This window comes from Nothobranchius furzeri, chromosome 16, assembly GCF_043380555.1.
Source record: "Nothobranchius furzeri strain GRZ-AD chromosome 16, NfurGRZ-RIMD1, whole genome shotgun sequence".
In the NCBI taxonomy this organism is placed as follows: Eukaryota; Metazoa; Chordata; class Actinopteri; order Cyprinodontiformes; family Nothobranchiidae; genus Nothobranchius; species Nothobranchius furzeri.
The window spans coordinates 1,807,733-1,833,399 of NC_091756.1; the positions used below are offsets into that span (position 1 = coordinate 1,807,733).

A 25,667-nucleotide genomic window follows, 5' to 3' on the forward strand; every position below is an offset into this window, starting at 1 on the left:
AGCGGCATCACATTCTACAGGGTACCACATTCTACAGGGTACCACATTCTACAGGGCACCACGTTCTACAGGTCACCACTTTCTACAGGGGCATCACATTCTACAGGGTACCACATTCTACAGGGCACCACGTTCTACAGGTCACCACGTTCTACAGGTCATCACTTTCTACAGGGGCATCACATTCTACAGGGCACCACGTTCTACAGGGGCATCACATTCTACAGGGGCATCACATTCTACAGTGTACCACAATCTACAGGGCACCACGTTCTACAGGTCACCACGTTCTACAGGTCACCACTTTCTACAGGGGCATCACATTCTACAGGGCACCACGTTCTACAGGGCACCACGTTCTACAGGTCACCACTTTCTACAGGGGCATCACATTCTACAGGGTACCACATTCTACAGGGCACCACGTTCTACAGGTCACCACGTTCTACAGGTCATCACTTTCTACAGGGGCATCACATTCTACAGGGCACCACGTTCTACAGGGGCATCACATTCTACAGTGTACCACATTCTACAGGGCACCACGTTCTACAGGTCACCACTTTCTACAGGGGCATCACATTCTACAGGGCACCACGTTCTACAGGGCACCACTTTCTACAGGGGCATCACATTCTACAGGGGCATCACATTCTACAGGGTACCACATTCTACAGGGCACCACGTTCTACAGGTGCGCCACGTTCTACAGGTCACCACTTTCTACAGGGGCATCACATTCTACAGGGCACCACGTTCTACAGGTCACCACTTTCTACAGGGGCATCACATTCTACAGGGTACCACATTCTACAGGGCACCACGTTCTACAGGTCACCACTTTCTACAGCGGCATCACATTCTACAGGGTACCACATTCTACAGGGTACCACATTCTACAGGGCACCACGTTCTACAGGTCACCACTTTCTACAGCGGCATCACATTCTACAGGGTACCACATTCTACAGGGCACCACATTCTACAGGGTACCACATTCTACAGGGCACCACGTTCTACAGGTCACCACTTTCTACAGGGGCATCACATTCTACAGGGCACCACGTTCTACAGGTCACCACTTTCTACAGGGGCATCACATTCTACAGGGTACCACATTCTACAGGGCACCACATTCTACAGGTCACCACTTTCTACAGGGGCATCACATTCTACAGGGCACCACGTTCTACAGGGCACCACGTTCTACAGGTCACCACTTTCTACAGGGGCATCACATTCTACAGGGCACCACGTTCTACAGGGCACCACGTTCTACAGGTCACCACTTTCTACAGGGGCATCACATTCTACAGGGCACCACGTTCTACAGGGCACCACGTTCTACAGGTCACCACTTTCTACAGGGGCATCACATTCTACAGGTCACCACTTTCTACAGGGGCATCACATTCTACAGGGCACCACGTTCTACAGGGGCATCACATTCTACAGGGTACCACATTTTACAGGGCACCATGTTCTACAGGGGCATCACATTCTACAGGGTACCACATTCTACAGGGTACCACATTCTACAGGGCACCACATTCTACAGGTCACCACTTTCTACAGGGGCATCACATTCTACAGGGCACCACGTTCTACAGGGCACCACGTTCTACAGGTCACCACTTTCTACAGGGGCATCACATTCTACAGGGCACCACGTTCTACAGGGCACCACGTTCTACAGGTCACCACTTTCTACAGGGGCATCACATTCTACAGGGCACCACGTTCTACAGGGCACCACGTTCTACAGGTCACCACTTTCTACAGGGGCATCACATTCTACAGGGTACCACGTTCTACAGGGCACCACGTTCTACAGGTGACCACTTTCTACAGGGGCATCACATTCTACAGGTCACCACTTTCTACAGGGGCACCACGTTCTACAGGTCACCACTTTCTACAGGGCACCATTCTACAGGGCACCACGTTCTACAGGGGCATCACATTCTACAGGGTACCACATTTTACAGGGCACCACGTTCTACAGGGCACCACTTTCTACAGGGGCATCACATTCTACAGGGCACCACGTTCTACAGGTCACCACTTTCTACAGGGGCATCACATTCTACAGGGCACCACGTTCTACAGGTCACCACTTTCTACAGGGGCATCACATTCTACAGGGTACCACATTCTACAGGGCACCACGTTCTACAGGGCACCACATTCTACAGGTCACCACTTTCTACAGGTCACCACTTTCTACAGGTCACCACTTTCTACAGGTCACCACTTTCTACAGGGGCATCACATTCTACAGGGCACCACGTTCTACAGGTCACCACTTTCTACAGGGGCATCACATTCTACAGGGCACCACGTTCTACAGGGCACCACGTTCTACAGGTCACCACTTTCTACAGGGCACCACTTTCTACAGGGGCATCACATTCTACAGGTCACCACTTTCTACAGGGGTATCACATTCTACAGGGCACCACGTTCTACAGGTCACCACTTTCTACAGGGCACCACTTTGTACAGGGGCATCACATTCTACAGGGGCATCACATTCTACAGGTCACCACTTTCTACAGGGGCACCACATTCTACAGGTCACCACTTTCTACAGGGGCACCACATTCTACAGGGGCATCACATTCTACAGGGCACCACATTCTACAGGAAACCACATTCTACAGGGCACCACATTCTACAGGGGCATCACATTCTACAGGGCACCACGTTCTACAGGGGCATCACATTCTACAGGGCACCACGTTCTACAGGTCACCACTTTCTACAGGGTACCACATTCTACAGGGGCATCACATTCTACAGGGCACCACATTCTACAGGGCACCACATTCTACAGGGCACCACATTCTACAGGGGCATCACATTCTACAGGGCACCACGTTCTACAGGTCACCACTTTCTACAGGGTACCACATTCTACAGGGCACCACATTCTACAGGGCACCACATTCTACAGGGCACCACTTTCTACAGGGGCATCACATTCTACAGGGCACCACTTTCTACAGGGTACCACATTCTACAGGGCACCACATTCTACAGGGCATCACATTCTACAGGGCACCACTTTCTACAGGGGCACCACATTCTACAGGGCACCACATTCTACAGGTGCATAACATTCTACAGGGCACCACGTTCTACAGGTCACAACTTTCTACAGGGGCATCATATTCTACAGGGCACCACGTTCTACAGGGCACCACGATCTATAGGGCACCACGTTCTATAGGGGCACCACATTCTACAGGGCACCACATTCTACAGGGCACCACATTCTACAGGGCACCACGTTCTACAGGGGCATCACATTCAACAGGGAACCACGTTCTACAGGGCATCATGTTCTACAGGTCACCATGATCTATAGGGGCACCACGTTCTATAGGGGCACCACATTCTACAGGGCACCACGTTCTACAGGGCACCATGTTCTATAGGGCACCACGTTCTATAGGGGCACCACATTCTACAGGGCACCACATTCTACAGGTCACCACGTTCTACAGGTCACCACATTCTACAGGGCACCACATTCTACAGGTCACCACATTCTACAGGTCACCACATTCTACAGGTCACCACTTTCTACAGGTCACCACTTTCTACAGGGTACCACATTCTACAGGGCACCACGTTCTACAGGTCACCACTTTGTACAGGTCACCACTTTCTACAGGGTACCACATTCTACAGGGCACCACGTTCTACAGGGCACCACATTCTACAGGTCACCACTTTCTACAGGGTACCACATTCTACAGGGCACCACGTTCTACAGGGCACCACATTCTACAGGTCACCACTTTCTACAGGGGCATCACATTCTACAGGGCATCACGTTCTACAGGTCACCACTTTCTACAGGGGCATCACATTCTACAGGGTACCACATTCTACAGGTCACCACTTTCTACAGTGGAATCACATTCTACAGGGTACCACATTCTACAGGTCACCACATTCTACAGGTCACCACATTCTACAGGGTACCACATTCTACAGGTCACCACTTTCTACAGGGGCATCACATTCTACAGGGCACCACGTTCTACAGGTCACCACTTTCTACAGGGGCATCACATTCTACAGGGTACCACATTCTACAGGTCACCACTTTCTACAGGGGCATCACATTCTACAGGGTACCACATTCTACAGGTCACCACATTCTACAGGTCACCACATTCTACAGGGTACCACATTCTACAGGGCACCACGTTCTACAGGGCACCACGTTCTACAGGTCACCACTTTCTACAGGTCACCACTTCCTACAGGGTACCACATTCTACAGGGCACCACATTCTACAGGGCACCACTTTCTACAGGGGCATCACTTTCTACAGGGCACCACTTTCTACAGGGTACCACATTCTACAGGGCACCACATTCTACAGGGCATCACATTCTACAGGGCACCACTTTCTACAGGGGCACCACATTCTACAGGGCACCACATTCTACAGGTGCATCACATTCTACAGGGCACCACGTTCTACAGGTCACAACTTTCTACAGGGGCATCATATTCTACAGGGCACCACGTTCTACAGGGCACCACGATCTATAGGGCACCACGTTCTATAGGGGCACCACATTCTACAGGGCACCACATTCTACAGGGCACCACATTCTACAGGGCACCACGTTCTACAGGGGCATCACATTCAACAGGGAACCACGTTCTACAGGGCACCATGTTCTACAGGTCACCATGATCTATAGGGGCACCACGTTCTATAGGGGCACCACATTCTACAGGGCACCACATTCTACAGGGCACCACGTTCTACAGGGCACCATGTTCTATAGGGCACCACGTTCTATAGGGGCACCACATTCTACAGGGCACCACATTCTACAGGTCACCACGTTCTACAGGTCACCACATTCTACAGGGCACCACATTCTACAGGTCACCACGTTCTACAGGTCACCACATTCTACAGGTCACCACTTTCTACAGGTCACCACTTTCTACAGGGTACCACATTCTACAGGGCACCACGTTCTACAGGTCACCACTTTGTACAGGTCACCACTTTCTACAGGGTACCACATTCTACAGGGCACCACGTTCTACAGGGCACCACATTCTACAGGTCACCACTTTCTACAGGGTACCACATTCTACAGGGCACCACGTTCTACAGGGCACCACATTCTACAGGTCACCACTTTCTACAGGGGCATCACATTCTACAGGGCACCACGTTCTACAGGTCACCACTTTCTACAGGGGCATCACATTCTACAGGGTACCACATTCTACAGGTCACCACTTTCTACAGGGGCATCACATTCTACAGGGTACCACATTCTACAGGTCACCACATTCTACAGGTCACCACATTCTACAGGGTACCACATTCTACAGGTCACCACTTTCTACAGGGGCATCACATTCTACAGGGCACCACGTTCTACAGGTCACCACTTTCTACAGGGGCATCACATTCTACAGGGTACCACATTCTACAGGTCACCACATTCTACATGGGCATCACATTCTACAGGGTACCACATTCTACAGGTCACCACATTCTACAGGTCACCACATTCTACAGGGTACCACATTCTACAGGGCACCACGTTCTACAGGGCACCACGTTCTACAGGTCACCACTTTCTACAGGGGCATCACATTCTACAGGGTACCACATTCTACAGGTCACCACTTTCTACAGGGGCATCACATTCTACAGGGTACCACATTCTACAGGTCACCACATTCTACAGGTCACCACATTCTACAGGTCACCACATTCTACAGGGTACCACATTCTACAGGTCACCACTTTCTATAGGGGCATCACATTTTACAGGGTACCACATTCTACAGGGCACCACATTCTACAGGGTACCACGTTCTACAGGGGCATCACATTCTACAGGGCACCACGTTCTACAGGGCACCACATTCTACAGGTCACCACTTTCTACAGGTCAACACTTTCTACAGGGTACCACATTCTACAGGGCACCACGTTCTACAGGGCACCACATTCTACAGGTCACCACTTTCTACAGGTCACCACTTTCTACAGGGTACCACATTCTACAGGGCACCACGTTCTACAGGTCACCACATTCTACAGGGTACCACGTTCTACAGGGGCATCACATTCTACAGGGCACCACGTTCTACAGGGCACCACATTCTACAGGTCACCACTTTCTACAGGTCACCACTTTCTACAGGGTACCACATTCTACAGGGCACCACGTTCTACAGGGCACCACATTCTACAGGTCACCACTTTCTACAGGTCACCACTTTCTACAGGGTACCACATTCTACAGGGCACCACGTTCTACAGGGCACGACATTCTACAGGGCACGACATTCTACAGGTCACCACTTTCTACAGGGGCATCACATTCTACAGGGTACCACATTCTACAGGGCACCACATTCTACAGGTCACCACTTTATACAGGGGCATCACATTCTACAGGGTACCACATTCTAAAGGGCACCACTTTCTACAGGGGCATCACATTCTACAGGGTACCACATTCTACAGGTCACCACATTCTACAGGGTACCACGTTCTACAGGGGCATCACATTCTACAGGGCACCACGTTCTACAGGGCACCACATTCTACAGGTCACCACTTTCTACAGGTCACCACTTTCTACAGGGTACCACATTCTACAGGGCACCACGTTCTACAGGGCACCACATTCTACAGGTCACCACTTTGTACAGGTCACCACTTTCTACAGGGTACCACATTCTACAGGTCACCACTTTCTACAGGTCACCACTTTCTACAGGGTTCCACATTCTACAGGGCACCACGTTCTACAGGGCACCACATTCTACAGGTCACCACTTTGTACAGGTCACCACTTTCTACAGGGTACCACATTCTACAGGGCACCACGTTCTACAGGGCACCACATTCTACAGGTCACCACTTTCTACAGGTCACCACTTTCTACAGGGTACCACATTCTACAGGGCACCACGTTCTACAGGGCACCACATTCTACAGGTCACCACTTTCTACAGGGGCATCACATTCTACAGGGCACCACGTTCTACAGGTCACCACTTTCTACAGGGGCATCACATTCTACAGGGTACCACATTCTACAGGTCACCACATTCTACAGGGCACCACGTTCTACAGGGCACCACATTCTACAGGTCACCACTTTCTACAGGGGCATCACATTCTACAGGGCACCACGTTCTACAGGGCACCACATTCTACAGGTCACCACTTTCTACAGGGGCATCACATTCTACAGGGCACCACATTCTACAGGGCACCACGTTCTACAGGTCACCACTTTCTACAGGGGCATCACATTCTACAGGGTACCACATTCTACAGGGCACCACGTTCTACAGGGCACCACATTCTACAGGTCACCACTTTCTACAGGGGCATCACATTCTACAGGGCACCACGTTCTACAGGGCACCACGTTCTACAGGGCACCACATTCTACAGGTCGCCACGTTCTACAGGTCACCACTTTCTACAGGGGCATCACATTCTACAGGGCACCACATTCTACAGGGCACCACATTCTACAGGTCACCACTTTCTACAGGGGCATCACATTCTACAGGGTACCACATTCTACAGGGCACCACGTTCTACAGGGCACCACATTCTACAGGTCACCACGTTCTACAGGTCACCACTTTCTACAGGGGCATCACATTCTACAGGGTACCACATTCTACAGGTCACCACATTCTACAGGGGCATCACATACAGCAGGGCACCACGTTCTACAGGTCACCACTTTCTACAGGGGCATCACATTCTACAGGGTACCACATTCTACAGGGAACCACGTTCTACAGGGCACCACGTTCTACAGGGCACCACGTTCTACAGGGGCATCACATTCTACAGGGTACCACTTTCTACAGGGGCATCACATTCTACAGGGCACCACGTTCTACAGGTCACCACTTTCTACAGGGGCATCACATTCTACAGGGTACCACATTCTACAGGTCACCACATTCTACAGGGGCATCACATTCTACAGGGTACCACATTCTACAGGGAACCACTTTCTACAGGGCACCACGTTCTACAGGGCACCACGTTCTACAGGTCACCACTATCTACAGGGGCACCACATTCTACAGGTCACCACTTTCTACAGGGCATCACATTCTACAGGGTACCACATTCTACAGGGAACCACGTTCTACAGGGCACCACGTTCTACAGGGCACCACGATCTACAGGTCACCACTATCTACAGGGGCACCACATTCTACAGGTCACCACTTTCTACAGGGCATCACATTCTACAGGTCACCACTTTCTACAGGGGCATCACATTCTACAGGGCACCACATTCTAAAGGGCACCACGTTCTACAGGTCACCACTTTCTACAGGGCACCACTTTCTACAGGGTACCACATTCTACAGGGCACCACGTTCTACAGGGCACCACATTCTACAGGTCACCACTTTCTACAGGGGCATCACATTCTACAGGGCACCACGTTCTACAGGGCACCACGTTCTACAGGGCACCACATTCTACAGGTCACCACTTTCTACAAGGCACCACATTCTACAGGTCACCACTTTCTACAGGTCACCACTTTCTACAGGGCACCACGTTCTACAGGGCACCACATTCTACAGGGCACCACTTTCTACAGGGTACCACATTCTACAGGGCACCACGTTCTACAGGGCACCACATTCTACAGGTCACCACTTTCTACAGGGGCATCACATTCTACAGGGCACCACGTTCTACAGGGCACCACGTTCTACAGGGCACCACATTCTACAGGTCACCACTTTCTACAGGGCACCACATTCTACAGGTCACCACGTTCTAAAGGTCACCACTTTCTACAGGGCACCATGTTCGACAGGGCACCACATTCTACAGGTCACCACTTTCTACAGGGGCATCACATTCTACAGGGCACCACGTTCTACAGGGCACCACGTTCTACAGGTCACCACTTTCTACAGGGGCATCACATTCTACAGGTTACCACGTTCTACAGGGCACCACATTCTACAGGTCACCACTTTCTACAGGGTACCACATTCTACAGGGCACCACGTTCTACAGGGCACCACATTCTACAGGTCACCACTTTCTACAGGGGCATCACATTCTACAGGGCACCACGTTCTACAGGTCACCACTTTCTACAGGGGCATCACATTCTACAGGGTACCACATTCTACAGGTCACAACATTCTACAGGTGACCACATTCTACAGGGGCACCACTTTCTACAGGGTACCACATTCTACAGGGCACCACGATCTACAGGGCACCACATTCTACAGGGCACCACTTTCTACAGGGTACCACATTCTACAGGGCACCACGTTCTACAGGGCACCACATTCTACAGGTCACCACTTTCTACAGGTCACCACTTTCTACAGGGTACCACATTCTACAGGGCACCACGTTCTACAGGGCACCACATTCTACAGGTCACCACTTTCTACAGGTCACCACTTTCTACAGGGTACCACATTCTACAGGGCACCACGTTCTACAGGGCACCACATTCTACAGGTCACCACTTTCTACAGGGGCATCACATTCTACAGGGCACCACGTTCTACAGGTCACCACTTTCTACAGGTCACCACTTTCTACAGGGGCATCACATTCTACAGGGTACCACGTTCTACAGGAGACCACATTCTACAGGTCACCACTTTCTACACGTCACCACTTTCTACAGGGTACCACATTCTACAGGGCACCACGTTCTACAGGGCACCACATTCTACAGGTCACCACTTTCTACAGGGGCATCACATTCTACAGGGCACCACGTTCTACAGGTCACCACTTTCTACAGGGGCATCACATTCTACAGGGTACCACATTCTACAGGTCACCACATTCTACAGGTCACCACTTTCTACAGGGTACCACATTCTACAGGGCACCACGTTCTACAGGGCACCACATTCTACAGGTCACCACTTTCTACAGGGGTATCACATTCTACAGGGTACCACATTCTACAGGTCACCACTTTCTATAGGGGCATCACATTCTACAGGGTACCACATTCTACAGGGCACCACTTTCTACAGGGGCATCACATTCTACAGGGTACCACATTCTACAGGTCACCACATTCTACAGGGGACCACGTTCTACAGGGCAATCACATTCTACAGGGCATCACATTCTACACGGCACCACATTCTACAGGGCACCACGTTCTACAGGGCACCACGTTCTACAGGGCACCACGTTCTACAGGGCACCACGTTCTACAGGGCACCACATTCTACAGGGTACCACTTTCTACAGGGGCATCACATTCTACAGGGCACCACATTCTACAGGTCACCACTTTCTACAGGGGCATCACATTCTACAGGGTACCACATTCTACAGGTCACCACATTCTACAGGGGCATCACATACTACAGGGCACCACGTTCTACAGGTCACCACTTTCTACAGGGGCATCACATTCTACAGGGCATCACATTCTACAGGGTACCACATTCTACAGGTCACCACATTCTACAGGGCACCACGTTCTACAGGTCACCACTTTCTACAGGGGCATCACATTCTACAGGGCATCACATTCTACAGGGTACCACATACTACAGGGCACCACATTCTACAGGGAACCACGTTCTACAGGGCACCACGTTCTACAGGGCACCACGTTCTAGGGCTGCAACAAACGATTATTTGGATAATCGATGAATCGGATGGGGTCTCGACCTGATTAATCGATTAATCGGATTACATGGGGAAATTTTTAAAAACTGCTAGGGAAACGTTATTTCTCTCCTTCCTTCACTTTATTTAACACAACATTATTAGAAAACAGTTCAATAGCAGAAAAACAACATGCCATCACCTAAATTGTCTTATAAGGTGTATAGACAGAGACCCTAAGCTACATCTATCTGTGACCTAAAATGCTTGGTCCAAGTTAAACAGCTTAAGGGCAATTCTCATCTGTTTTGTTTGATCTCATCTGTTGACATTTATTTTAAATGTAATTAAACATAGGCTGTGAATTAATCAAAATTGATCACTATTTCCAAAAATGACTGAAAAAATACCAAATAAAACAAAAGTAAATGAATGCCATCCTCCTTGCGATGATGCCCTGGGCAACTGCCATAAAGTCACATCAAGAAATGCTGCTGATCATTCCAATGATCCCAAATAGACTCACATTAGGCCACATGAAAGCAACTGAACCCAAAAATATATTAACCAGTATATAACTGCACTCACACACAACACGCCTGCAGCAACAGTTAGGACTCCTCCCTCCCTTTTAAAAGCGTTTTTGCTTCTGAGGACATTGTGGTTGTAAAACCACATGCTAGTAGTCTGGCCCCGGTGTGATCAACCAGTTTCTGCGGGAATGTGACGGCGGAACCAGGGCCAGATTAACACTTTGTTGTACCCTGGGCAACAATATTCAAGGGCCCCATCATCACGACCCGAGGATCACCATAATGTGGTCACATACAGAATATTTTACTGTAATATGCAGTAAATATACTCAATACTTGAATGCCTGACAACACGTAACCCGCCCAGAGTAACCTTTGACCCACCTCGTGTGGACTGACCAATGAGGAGAGGGTCTTAACCTGAGGACCTCTCTTCATTGGTCAGTCTGCATGAGACTGACTCTCAACTGACGTTCAAAGTCATAGGCAGCGAAGCGTCTCTGTGCAGCGCAAAAGCCCGGGTGGGCAGTTTGTTTGATGTAGGGTGATCATATTTCCATTTCCAAACAAGAGGGCAGGGGATCTGTGCCTATGACGTCACACTATGGCAACGCCACACAAACCACGCTGGGACCCATTTTTTGTAAGAACTAAATTAATATCAGATTCTGCCAATTAAATGGCTCTAAAACAATTCATATGTAAATATTTTGCATATTTAATGCAAAATCTAATTTTTCTGCTTTAGTGCTGCAACAAGGTTTTATTAATAATAAATTATTATACCTTTTGTTTTACTACAGCATCGGTAAGCTTCCTGTGCACAGATTATTAAGGGTGCTTGTTTCAGCTGTGAGATTAGACGATAGGATCAATGAAAAAAGAAGTTGTCACACACTCCATGGAAACTTTCAGAGAATCCACAAATAGTGGCTTTCAATGGTTTTGTTACTTTTAGCAAGTTTAGAAAAGCAGCAGATGAGACAGCATGTCTGATAATTTAGTTTTTCATCTGATAATATTAGAACATGTCAGTAATGTCTGAGGGGCTTTTATAAACACTGTATAACTAATACTCCTGGAGAGGGTTTGGATTACACAGGGGCTTCTGGGGAGCCCAGTTATGGGGGGGGGGGGGGGGGGGGGGGGGGGGGTCATTTTGCCTTGGCCCCCAAAATGTCTTGAAACGGCCCTGGGTGTGTGACTGAGTTTTGAAGGTGATCTGACTTGTATCAGATGTATAAATATTACATGTGTATAACTTATTGTTTTATAGGTAAAAACGTGTAGTGGAGATAAATCTACCTACATTTTACTTTTCAACACTTTGTTTTGTTTTCTTGTTTTTATTGAACTATTTCCTGTCCTGTCTGTCTCTCATCTTCCTGCATCTCCTCTTAATTCTCCAGAAAATCTGTTGCCTGGATTCTTACCTTTTCACCTCATCAGTTACTTCTGAGCAGATCAAAGGAATCTCCTGACCGAAAAGCGCAGAGCGCGTTTTCGATGCTGCGTGAGGTGACATCACCGCAGCACAGGTGATGAGCTCCGCAGTAGCGAGCTTCAGGCACAAATAAGACAGAAAATAGAGAACATGTGCGGACATGAACGATCGTGTGCTTATTATAGTTTTTTGGTTGCGCCACTTTGAGAATGGACCGTGCGCTGGAAGCAGCAGCCTGGATCGCTGCGCAACAATGCGGAACCAGTTCGCAGCAGCGCAAGTCTGCCGGCTCTCCCTCGCGCTGATCTGACTTGATCTTGTCTGCGCGCAACGTCGGGCGGGAAGGGGGGGGGGGGGGGGCGGGGGGGGGGGCTTTTGGAAGAGTTGTGCGACACAACGAATCGATGACGCAATTCGTTGCCAACGCTTTTAGTAATCGATTTTCATCGAATTTATCGATTCGTTGTTGCAGCTCTACCACGTTCTACAGGTCACCACTTTCTACAGGGGCATCACATTCTACAGGGTACCACGTTCTACAGGTCACCACTTTCTACAGGGGCATCACATTCTACAGGGCACCACGTTCTACAGGTCACCACTTTCTACAGGGTACCACATTCTACAGGGCACCACGTTCTACAGGTCACCACTTTCTACAGGGGCATCACATTCTACAGGGTACCACGTTCTACAGGTCACCACTTTCTACAGGGGCATCACATTCTACAGGGTACCACATTCTACAGGGCACCACGTTCTACAGGTCACCACTTTCTACAGGGGCATCACATTCTACAGGGTACCACATTCTACAGGTCACCACTTTCTACAGGGGCATCACATTCTACAGGGCACCACGTTCTACAGGTCACCACTTTCTACAGGGGCATCACATTCTACAGGGTACCACGTTCTACAGGTCACCACTTTCTACAGGGGCATCACATTCTACAGGGTACCACATTCTACAGGGCACCACGTTCTACAGGGCACCACGTTCTACAGGTCACCACTTTCTACAGGGGCATCAAATTCTACAGGGCACCACGTTCTACAGGTCACCACTTTCTACAGGGGCATCACATTCTACAGGGTACCACATTCTACAGGGCACCACATTCTACAGGGCACCACATTCTACAGGTCACCACTTTCTACAGGGGCATCACATTCTACAGGGCACCACATTCTACAGGGCACCACATTCTACAGGGCACCACTTTCTACAGGGGCATCACATTCTACAGGGTACCACATTCTACAGGTCACCACTTTCTACAGGGGCATCACATTCTACAGGGCACCACATTATACAGGGCACCACATTCTACAGGAAACCAAGTTCTACAGGAGCGCCACATTCTACAGGGCAGCACGTTCTACAGGGGCGCCACATTCTACAGGGGCACCACATTCTACAGGGGCACCACATTCTATAGGGGCACCACATTCTACAGGGCACCACATTATACAGGTGCGCCACATTCTACAGGGCACCAAGTTCTACAGGGGCGCCACATTCTACAGGGGCACCACATTGTACAGGGTACCACATTCTACAGGGCACCACATTCTACAGGGCACCACTTTCTACAGGGGCATCACATTCTACAGGGCACCACATTCTACAGGGCACCACATTCTACAGGGCACCACTTTCTACAGGGGCATCACATTCTACAGGGTACCACATTCTACAGGTCACCACTTTCTACAGGGGCATCACATTCTACAGGGCACCACATTATACAGGGCACCACATTCTACAGGAAACCAAGTTCTACAGGAGCGCCACATTCTACAGGGCAGCACGTTCTACAGGGGCGCCACATTCTACAGGGGCACCACATTCTACAGGGGCACCACATTCTATAGGGGCACCACATTCTACAGGGCACCACATTATACAGGTGCGCCACATTCTACAGGGCACCAAATTCTACAGGGGCACCACTTTCTACAGGGCACCACGTTCTGCAGGGTACCACAATCTACTTTCACTTGTACTGAATGAGTGAGTTGTAGTGATTGAGTGAGTTGTAGTGAATGAGTGAGTGAGATGTAGTGAATGAGTGAGTTGTAGTGAATGAGTGAGCTGTAGTGATTGAGTGAGTTGTAGTGAATGAGTTGTTGTGAATGAGTGAGGGTGTATTAATCATTGAGTGAGTTGTAGTAATTGATTGAGTTAGTTGTAGTGATTGACTGAGTTGTAGTGAATGAGTGAGTGAGATGTAGTGAATGAGTGAGTGAGTCATAATCATTGAGTTGTAGTGAAGGAGTGAGTGAGTTGTAGTGAGTGAGTGAGTTGTGGTGGATGAGTGAGTTGTAGTGAATGAGTGAGCTGTAGTGATTGAGTGAGTTGTAGTGAATGAGTTGTTGTGAATGAGTGAGGGAGTATTAATCATTGAGTGAGTTGTAGTAATTGATTGAGTTAGTTGTAGTGATTGAGTTAGTTGTAGTGAATGAGTGAGTGAGTTGTTGTGATTGAGTGAATTGTAGTGAATGAGTGAGCTGTAGTGATTGAGTGAGTTGTAGTGAATGAGTTGTTGTGAATGAGTGAGGGAGTCTTAATCATTGAGTGAGTTGTAGTGAATGAGTGAGTGAGTTGTAGTGATTGAGTGAGTTGTAGTGAATGAGTGAGTTGTTGTGATTGAGTGAGTTGTGGTGAATGAGTGTGTTGTAGTGACTGAGTGAGTTGTAGTGAATGAATGAGTTGTTGTGATTGAGTGAGTTGTAGTGAATGAGTGAGTTGTAGTGATTGAGTGAGTTGTAGTGAATGAGTGAGTTGTAGTGATTGAGTGAGTTGTAGTGAATGAGTTGTTGTGAATGAGTGAGTGAGTCTTAACCATTGAATGAGTTGTAGTGAATGAGTGAGTGAGTTGTAGTGAATGAGTGAGTTGTTGTGATTGAGTGAGTTATAGTGAATGAGTGAGCTGTAGTGAATAAGTGAGTGAGTTGTAGCGAATGAGTGAGTGAGTTATAGTGATTGAGTGAGTTGTGGTGAATGAGTGAGTTGTAGTGAATGAGAGAGTGAGTTGTAGTGAGTCAGTGAATGAGTTGTGGTGAATGAGTGAGTTGTAGTGAGGAGTGAGTGAGTGAGTGAGTGAGTGAGTGAGTGAGTGAGTGAGTGAGTGAGTGAGTGAGTTGTAATAAAGTGATGAGTAAAATCGGCCACAGAAGACCAGCCGAAGGAGACCCACGTTCCATCTGTGTTTGCCCTCTCCCTCTCTCTCTATCTGGTGTTGTGTCAGTATTCCGGTCGGTTCCGTTGTTGAAGCGCGTTTCTCCAACGCTCCGCACCGCTCAAGCGGGAAAAATATGCACACTCATCACAAGCTTGCTCCCGCTGTACGATCTGCTCACACAACAGACAGAATAATTCGCACTGTACATATACTTGGGCTGCAGGATATTAGGAAAACCTGTGATATGCGATAACAGTGATTGATACTGCAATGACGATATTACTTGCAAGTTACTTCAAAACTGTAATGCATTATTTATTACTTGTTACCCTCATATTAAAGTAATTCATTACATTACAATATTACTGATTTTAAAATGTAAGGCATTACACTACTTTTGCATTACTTTAAGTTACTTTCACCAAAACAACTTCAGTATGAATCTGGTCATGTGACGCTCAGTGAGCTCATGACATATATGTGGAAGGTGATGTGGTGTCTGAGCTAGGATTGCTGTTAAAAACAGTCAGATATAATAACAGTGCTTTATTAAATAAAAGCAACAACGATCTGTACTCTCAACACGCTGCCATCTTATATTAACTGAGCAGGGAGTGAGGTGGTGGGGGCTCCAAGCCTATATTTGCCTTGGTCCCCAAATGCCTTGATACGGCCCTGGATGTGGAACTGACTTCTGGGGACATCTGATTCTATCACATGTATAAATATTAAATGCTTATATATTATTGCTTTTCACTGGTAAAAATGTGTATTGGGGATAAATCTACCTATTTTTTTCTTTTCAAGCACTTTGTTTTGTTTTCTTGATTTTATTTGAATAATTTCCTGCCCTTTCTCTCTCTAACCTTCCTGCATGCTGCATGTTTTCTCCGTCTTCCAGAAAAAAACTGTTTCCTAGACTTCCTACTTTCTAACGATCAGCCAAAGGGATCTTCACATGTGCGGCGCTCCAGCAGCAATGAGTTGAAATCACCGGGGCACAGATTATGAACTCAGCTGAGACAAAGCACGTCAGAAAAGCACAAAATACCAGAGAACATGCGCTGATATGAACGATCGCAGGTGAATTATTTTGTTTTAGTGGAGCGATTTTGTGAATGTTACAGTGGCCGCGTGGAGGACGCAGCTGGAGTAGCTGAGCCGTTACCGCGGCGTCCTCTCTGCTGAGTCCATAAATTACGTAATATATGCAGATACTGGATCTTTCTGCGGGTTTCCCACAATTTTAACTTTTAAGGAACACATCTTGATTCTGGGTTTAAAAATGCATTGTAATTACCGCGTTACTGACAATTGTACCGAGTAAACATTACCATTTTCCTTCCCTGTAATGCCTTACATTACCACATTACATCAAAAGCAATGCATTACAGTAATTAGATTAGATTAGATTAGATTAGATATCCTTTATTGTCATTAAATGATTGCACATTCAACGAAATTTCCTAGAGCTCCACATTAGGCATCCGCTAAAAATACTAAGAAAAATAGTTAAAACAAGTACAATATGCACCATGCAATAAAAAAACAAAAACATTACAAAATACAATAAATAATATCAATAGGGTTGATTTTTCTGTCCATTCAGGGTTCTAATAGCCCAGGGAAAGAAACTCTTCCTCAGTCTGTCGGTCCTGCAGCTGAGGGATCTGAACCTTTTCCCAGATGGCAGCATGGCAAAAAGGTAGTGGTTTGGGTGGTAAATGTCCCTGGAGATGGTCCTTGCTCTAGTGAGACACCTCTGCAGGGCGATAGTGTCCAAGGAGGGAAGGGTGCATCCAATCACCTTTTCCGCTGCTCTAATGACCCTCTGGTATCTGTTTTTATCAGCTACTGTGCACCCCGCGTACCACACAGGGATAGCGTAAGTCATCACGCTCTCAATAATTGCTCTATAAAAAGACACCAAGAGGTTGGTCTGCAGCCTGTTCCACTTCAGGACTCTCAAGAAGTGCAGCCGCTGTTGTGCTTTTTTGACCAAGGCAGTGGTATTGATTGTCCATGACAGATCCTCAGAGATGTAAATCCCGAGAAACTTAAAGGAGGGAACTCTCTCCACCTCAGCTCCTTTAATGCAGAGAGGGCGGGGGGCATCCTTACTCCTTCGGAAGTCAATAACCATCTCCTTGGTCTTCTTGATGTTAAGAGAGAGGTTATGATCATCACACCATTCTGATAAATGGCAAACCTCATCTCTGTATGCTGCGTCATCGTTGTTATGGATAAGACCTACAAGAGTGGTGTCATCTGCAAACTTAATAATCTTATTAGAGCGATGAATAGGAATGCAGTCATGGGTGTAGATGGTGAACAGCAGGGGGCTTAGCACACAGCCCTGAGGGGAACCAGTGCTGAGCATCAGAGTGGATGACCGCTTGTCACCAAACCTGACAGCCTGTGGGCGATTGGTGAGGAAATCTTTAATCCAGCCACAGGTGGTAGGGGGGAGGTTCAGGTTAATCAACTTGGCTACAAGGATGTTCGGGATAATAATAATTAATTACTTTTGTACCGCATTACTCCCAACACTGCTTGCAATAAATAAAAACTTAACTCAGGAACAAAAATAAAAGCAGAATCAGCAGACAGAGCAGAACTAAACTAACTCAGGTGTTTGCTAACCATCAACATTAGGTGCCGTCCACCTCGGGGGCGGGACTCTAGCCTATGAGAACCCACCCAATTGGCTGAATGGTTGAAGAGCTCTTGTTGATGTGTTAAAAACATCATGCTTCTGCTTGATTGACAGAATGCATTATGTGTAGCAAACATCTGAGCTGACCATTCATTACGATGTTTATCTGTTCTTTGTGATATGCATATTGTGCATGGTAATATCGCGATAACGATATATTTGCAATATATTGTGCAGCCATATATATATATATATATATATATATATATATATATATATATATATATATATATATATATATATATATATATATATATATATGCACGTGGGGGGGGGGGTTGCGGAGGGTGCTTGAGACCCTGCCCCTTTTGTCCCATGTGCCCAAAGTGCCCTTTTTGAGGTTTAATGATTTTTATTTTATTTTTTTTTAAAGAATTTTCTGTTTGTGCCCCCTCAACAATAACAAAAATAGTAATTAATAAAATTTCAGCTTAATAAAGTTATATAGCTGGCGTGAGTCAGAGCGCACAACCGGTCACAACAAGCTGCGAGCACCCACGTTTTCTTCATGGCCGAGCGAGCGGTGCAGAGCCTTTAGGACATACGTATTGACTGGGAGAAACGGACTAACACCGGTAAGTAGGATGCACACTACTATACACAGTTATTAGATTATTTTGTACATTATTAAGTTGTTTTGTTTATGTTTATGTTTATGTGCTTAGCAGACGCTTTTACCCAAAGCAACTTACAAATTTTTTTTTAACCTATAGGGCATGTTGTGATCTGTGGGGGAAACCGGAGTACCCGGAGGAAACCCACGCATGCATGGGGAGAACACGCAACTCCACGCAGAAAGGCCGCAGCCGAGTTTCGAACCTGCGACCTTCGTGTTGCGAGGCAACAGTGCTAACCACTGCGCCACCATGCAGTTTTGTGGCACTAGGTGTGTGTGATATGTTACTAGCTGGGTGTGTGTCCGTGGCTGGGTACCGATTCTGAACCTCAGTAGCTTTAGGATTAACCAAAAACATTCTGTACATAAGTACTTGTACGAAAATATTTTTTCAATCTTAAATATTGGGAATTTGCCAATAAAATGTCGTTGTTGTTAACTAGGTACCGCAAAGTTGCATTCCTATCGCTGCTGCGTGTCACGTGACTGGGGTCTCACACAGCCCTGCTTCCTGTTTACACAGTCACTTCCTGGTTCGCGGACTAATAAAACTTGAACAAATTTTAAATTTAGCTACCTTTTGTGAAAGGAAATAAGAAAAATACTAAAGGTAACATCCGTCACAAGTTTTGTGTTACTAAATATTCAGTCCTTGTCTGTAAACTCTGTCCAGCGTTTTAGGGAACGTAGTTTTGTTTTAGATTTGAAGGTTTCTCAGCCCTTCTGGTGGGTTTTATTGTTCACTAACACTATGCATATTCTCAAAATGTTGGAGTTTATATTTGCTCTCTTTTTGAATGCATTGTATTAAAAACATTCTGTTTTAAAGATGTACATTTAAAAAAACTACAGTTTTCACAGCAAAATTATTTTATCTGTACAGTTCTCTGTTTTGCACAAAGTAGATAGTAAAACTGAATGAAAGCATGAACATTGTTTTATTCTTTATTTTTATTATAATTACTAAAGCACTATGATTAAAATAGTATGGAAATATTCTGGTTCAGCATCATGAAGCAAATTATATACAGTTAGTTTTCTGGAAAAGGAATGAAATGTCCCAGAATGTGTATGCATGAGGTTTATATGCATGAAAAATATTTGTAAATTAATTATGATTTATCATTGTACAGACATGCCTCGTAAGGAGAGGAGGCGGAAGCAGCGACAGAAGGAGCTACATGAGGCAGCTGAAGGCGGTGGGTCCCTCACCAGCTGGATAAAAACAGAGTGCAGGTAAGTTGCATCACAGCAACAATAATACACACAACTCATCATGGATCATGGATTAGGTGCAAGACCTGTTGAATGTGAATAACTCCATAATTCATTCATACAATAGCTAATGTTGCCTTGTTCTCAGATGGACAGCAAGTGGAGAGTGATAGATCACATGAGGAGACTGAAGACACACACACACACACACACACACACACACACACACACACAACTCTTTCTGTTTATATTCTTATCTCTGACATGAACTCTTCTATTATCCACTAATGTTTAGATTTCCATTTATTCACCACAGGTGTTGTCTCAGATATTTCTGTCTTACACTTCTAAGAGTTTTCACCAATTTTTGCCATTTTTTATGATCTTACATTAATTTTGTAATTGACTAACATTTCTCCTCTGCTCGTTATACTACCTGCAGTCTGAGATCAACACAGCCTTGCCCTCCAGCATCACCAGCAGCAGCAAGAGGAGCGACCCTGCAACAGCTACATTGTACCCCATCATCAGGTAACATAGGACAGCAATAGATCAGGAGGTGGAGCAGGTTGTCCAGTAATAAGAAGGTTGCAGGTTTGATCCTGACTTCAATCAGAGATTGATGCTGTTGTGTCCTTGGGCAAGACGCTTAACCTGCTTTGCCTGCTGGTGGTGGTCGGAGGGACTGGTGGCGCCTGTGCTCAGCAGCTTCACCTCTGTCAGTGCGCTCCAGAGCAGCTATGGCTACATCATAGCTCATCACCATCAGTGTGTTAATGTGTGTGTGTGTGTGTGTGTGTGAATGATTGTGTTGTAAGGTGCCTTGGGGGGTTGTAGAACCCTAAGAAGGCATTATACAAATACAGACCATTTACCAAAACAAGTTACTTTAGCTTTACATTGTCCTTATGTGGTAAGGGTGTATATAATGATGTGCTTCCATTTTGAATTTCTAATAAATATGATTTGTTATTCAGCCGGGTATACTGTGGTTATGTCATGGTGTTTGAAAATATTATTGTGTGTGCCCCTTTTTAGATTTGATCACCGCCCCTTCAGAGGTCTCTGCACAGCCCTGTCAGTTTGACCCAGCTAAAGCTTGTTCATGTACAGTATATGTTAGTGTGTGTACACTGTGATTGTTGTGCTTGCAATTGAGATAATAAATGTTCTCCCTTTTATGTAAACAAGTGCACATCTCAATAGTTTTTTCTTGTTTTGTAGGCTTTGTACTCGTCTTTAGACATTTTAGCTATGCAATGCCCCAAGTATCTTTTTTAAATATGTACACGGCATGTTTATTGGGTTATATTTTATCTACAAAAATATAGAGGGCCCTGAAATGTCGGTTTCCATAGGCCCGGGATTTCTGGCGCCGTTAGGTGGTTTTATTGTATTTAGGAAATGTATTAACGGTGGCAGTGAGCTGCTGCAGCTCTGCCCTTCACTGAAGGACGCCATGATGCTGCAGCCTCCATCCTCCCACCGACACCAGACCCCAGAAATGATGGGCTGCCTTCCTTCGGGTGTTTTCATGTTGGCACCATAAGGACACGGCCATGTTTTATATTTAACGTTGGGAATAACGATCCCCGCTCACGTTAAAAACACAACAGATCGTTAGTGAACGTCTCACGAAGCGTTTACTGACCTTAGCTCAGTCTTGTTCCCGGGACACCGTCAGGAACACCGGGATGCTAGATGCTGCGGTTCATGCCTCTGCGGCTCTCGAGCAAAGAACAGCCAGCCGGATACTTACTGTCAAAATAAAAGACCACGCACTTGTTGAAAAAAAAAAGGTAAATTATCTTACCCGATTAATCAAACATTCAAATAACATCAACACATTTAAATGTATTGTGTTGTTACTCTGGTCTTTATTGTATTTTTGTTTTTTACTAAATGCAGACAATCAAATAAATCAGCATTAAGTTTACGTATTTTGAAAAACCACACCGGAACCCTATTTTAAATCCCTCTTTATACGTCATCGCCGCAGACACGGATGGCACGCACTAAGCGGAGATTTCAGGCTGACGGTTTCACACACACACACACACACGCACGCACGCACGCACACACACACACACACACACACACACACGGCCCACTTATGAATTTGTAGGATGTTCGGCTGCAGGTTGCAGGAGCAACGAGAATTGACGTCACTTCTCCCGGCACGCAACAGTTCAAATCGAATGGCGCAGGTGTTATGTTGATATGTGTTCCCCCCTCGACATCGGTTTCTTTTGCACCCACCTGCGAGTTTGAAGTATCCACTCGCAAAAAATGTGTGTCCTTACCCTAACCATAACCCTAAAACAAACATTAAAGTTATGCTACACATACTGTTTTCTAAAATTATATTCATTCAAAACATAAATTTTTTGGTGACAGGGTGGTTATGGTTTTGAAATGGTTTGGCCCCTCCTTACTTGGTGTCACTGCTTCAACCGTACACCACTGCACGGTCACTCCGCTCGGAGAACCTCACGCTCCTCAGTCCCAAGATCGCGCCTAAAGACTGGTGATAGGGCCTTTGCTGTTGCAGGTCCTATGATTGGAGCTTCCTCTCAGCATAAGGGCCTTCTGTTGCGGTGTCGGTACAGGAATCAGGATCTGCTCGGGTGCAAAATCGGCTCGGGGTCCTTCGACTGCAGATAACGTCAAAGTACGGCAAACCGACTCGGACAAAATACACTACACCTCTATACTGTTGGAAAGAATTTAGCACTTTCGTTATTAAAATAATGTTTCTTAAACACAAAATGCAGTTTGGAATTGATGGTTTTTATTATTTAGGGAGAGAACAAAATCCAAACCTACATTGCCCTGTGTGAAAAAGTAATTGCCCCCTGAACCTAATAACTGGTTGGGCCTCCCTTAGCAGCAACAACTGCAATCAAGCGTTTGCGATAACTTGCTACGAGTCTTTTACAGCGCTCTGGAGGAATTTTGGCCCACTCATCTTGGCAGAATTGTTGTAATTCGGCTTTATTTGAGGGTTTTCTAGCATGAACTGCCTTTTTAAGGTCATGCCATAGCATCTCAATAGGATTCAGGTCAGGACTTTGACTAGGCCACTCCAAAGTCTTCATTTTGTTGTTCTTCAGCCATTCAGAGGTGGATTTGCTGGTGTGTTTTGGGTCATTGTCCTGCTGCAGCACCCAAGATGGCTTCAGCTTTAGTTGACAAACAGATGGCCGGACGTTCTCCTTCAGGATGTTTTGGTAGACGGTAGAATTCATGGTTCCATTTATCACAGCAAGCCTTCCAGTTCCTGAAGCAGCAAAACAACCCCAGACCATCACACTACCACCACCATATTTTACTGTTGGTATGATGTTCTTTGTCTGAAATGCTGTGTTACTTCTACGCCAGATGTAACGGGACATTTGCCTTCCAAACAGTTCAACTGTTGTCTCTTCAGTCCACAAGATATTTTCCCAAAGGTCTAGGCAATCATTGAGATGTTTCTTAGCAAAACTGAGACGAGCCCTAATGTTCTTTTTGCTTAACAGTGGTTTGCGTCTTGGAAATCTGCCATGCAGGCTGTTTTTGCCCAGTCTCTTTCTGATGGTGGAGTCGTGAACACTGACCTTAATTGAGGCAAGTGAGGCCTGCAGTTCTTTAGAAGTTGTCCTGGGGTCTTTGACCTCTTGGATGAGTCGTCTCTGCGCTCTTGGGGTAATTTTGGTCAGCCGCCCACTCCTGGGAAGGGTCACCACTGTTCCATGTTGTTGCCATTTGTGGATAATGGCTCTCACTGTGGTTCGCTGGAGTCCCAAAGCTTTAGAAATGGCTTTATAACCTTTACCAGACTGATGGATCTCAACGACTTTTGTTCTCATTTGTTCTTGAATTTCTTTGGATCTTGGCATGATGTCTAGCTTTTGAGGTGCTTTTGGTCTACTTCTCTGTGTCAGGCAGCTCATATTTCAGTGATTTCTTGATTGAAACAGGTGTGGCAGTAATCAGGCTCGGGGGTGGCTACAGAAATTGAACTTGGGTTATTTTTTAACAAGGGGGGCAATTACTTTTTCACACAGGGCAATGTAGGTTTGGATTTTGTTCTCTCCCTAAATAATAAAAACCATCATTTCAAAACTGCATTTTGTGTTTACTTGTGTTGTTTTTGACTAATGGTTAAATGTGTTTGATGATCAGAAACATTTTGTGTGACAAACATGCAAAAGAATAAGAAATCAGGAAGGGGGCAAATAGTTTTTCACACCACTGTATGTTTTAACAAATTTAAGACATCCGTAAGTAATGTTATTAATGTGAAAATAAACTAAATTGTGTTTATTACAGTTCAAAATGATTATTATTATTTTTTAAATGCAATTACACACAAAAAAGTTATTTCAGTTAGATGGAACTATTGTCAATTATTTAATGGTTTGGTGTAATGCTTCACCAGCAATTAAACAATTTTATCTTGCTTTAATAAAAATCTGGCATTTCTAACTTCTAATAAAAATTTACACATGCAATGTGATTTAAAGGCACGTTTTGAATCTACAGATGCATTTAAACACCCATCCTTTAGAGGACACTGTCTCAAACAATACAAGCCTGAATCAGCAGTCGACCTGAAAAGGCGCCATAATTCGGGTCAGGATATGAAGCAAAAAAGGAAGTGACAAAAATTGCAGTTCCACCCTCATCCACTAGGGGCTGGTGTCAGAAGCGAGCAAATCCTCATTGACTCCCATGTTAAAAATACCAATTTCACAACAGAAATAAACATGTTTACAGCCTGGTTCCAAAACATGTTTTAGGTTTAATAAATCTAGATTATACTCATGACAACTCTGAGGGGGGTGTATGTTTTTGTCACTCTTCTGTTTAAGTGTATTAAAAGCCTAAAATTCTGTATAATTAATGAGCATCAGACCCACTTGACCGCAGAGCTAGCTCCGGGGAAAGGCCTCAGCCTGAGCCTCGGCCTCGCCGGAAAACTGTTCCGTGATTTTCAGTCTCTCAACTTAGACCACTAGTTGTAGCGTTTATGTGTTCTTGTTTGGATATTATTTGTGCAATTGTTGGACAAAATGACTTGCTGTGGTATTAATTGCACTAATAGAGCATCCAAGGAGTCTCCACTTCATTTTTTACGGTAAGTAAATTTATATTTATGTATTTTAGGTCACTGCCGTTCTTGCCCTACCTGAGCTTAGATTTTAACATGTACTGTTTAAACATGAAATTTAAATGTAATAGGGTAAAACCCAGTGCATTTAACATAATGCTGCACTTTAGAGAATGGGTTGAAATATAAC

The 25,667-nt window shown here is 45.8% G+C and overlaps 1 protein-coding gene across 4 annotated transcripts in view; it reads right to left on the bottom strand.

The window, feature by feature from the left end:
* LOC107374275 (V-type proton ATPase 116 kDa subunit a 1) overlaps positions 1-22,170 on the bottom strand; it is a 66,258-nt gene extending 44,088 nt beyond the window's left edge. For all 4 annotated transcript variants that reach the window (XM_054736401.2, XM_054736400.2, XM_070545339.1 and 1 more), the window contains exon 1: positions 22,034-22,170. The gene's annotated coding sequence lies outside the window, so the exon portion shown is untranslated. The remainder of the gene's footprint in view (positions 1-22,033) is intronic.
* Between the last annotated feature and the right edge of the window lie 3,497 nt (positions 22,171-25,667).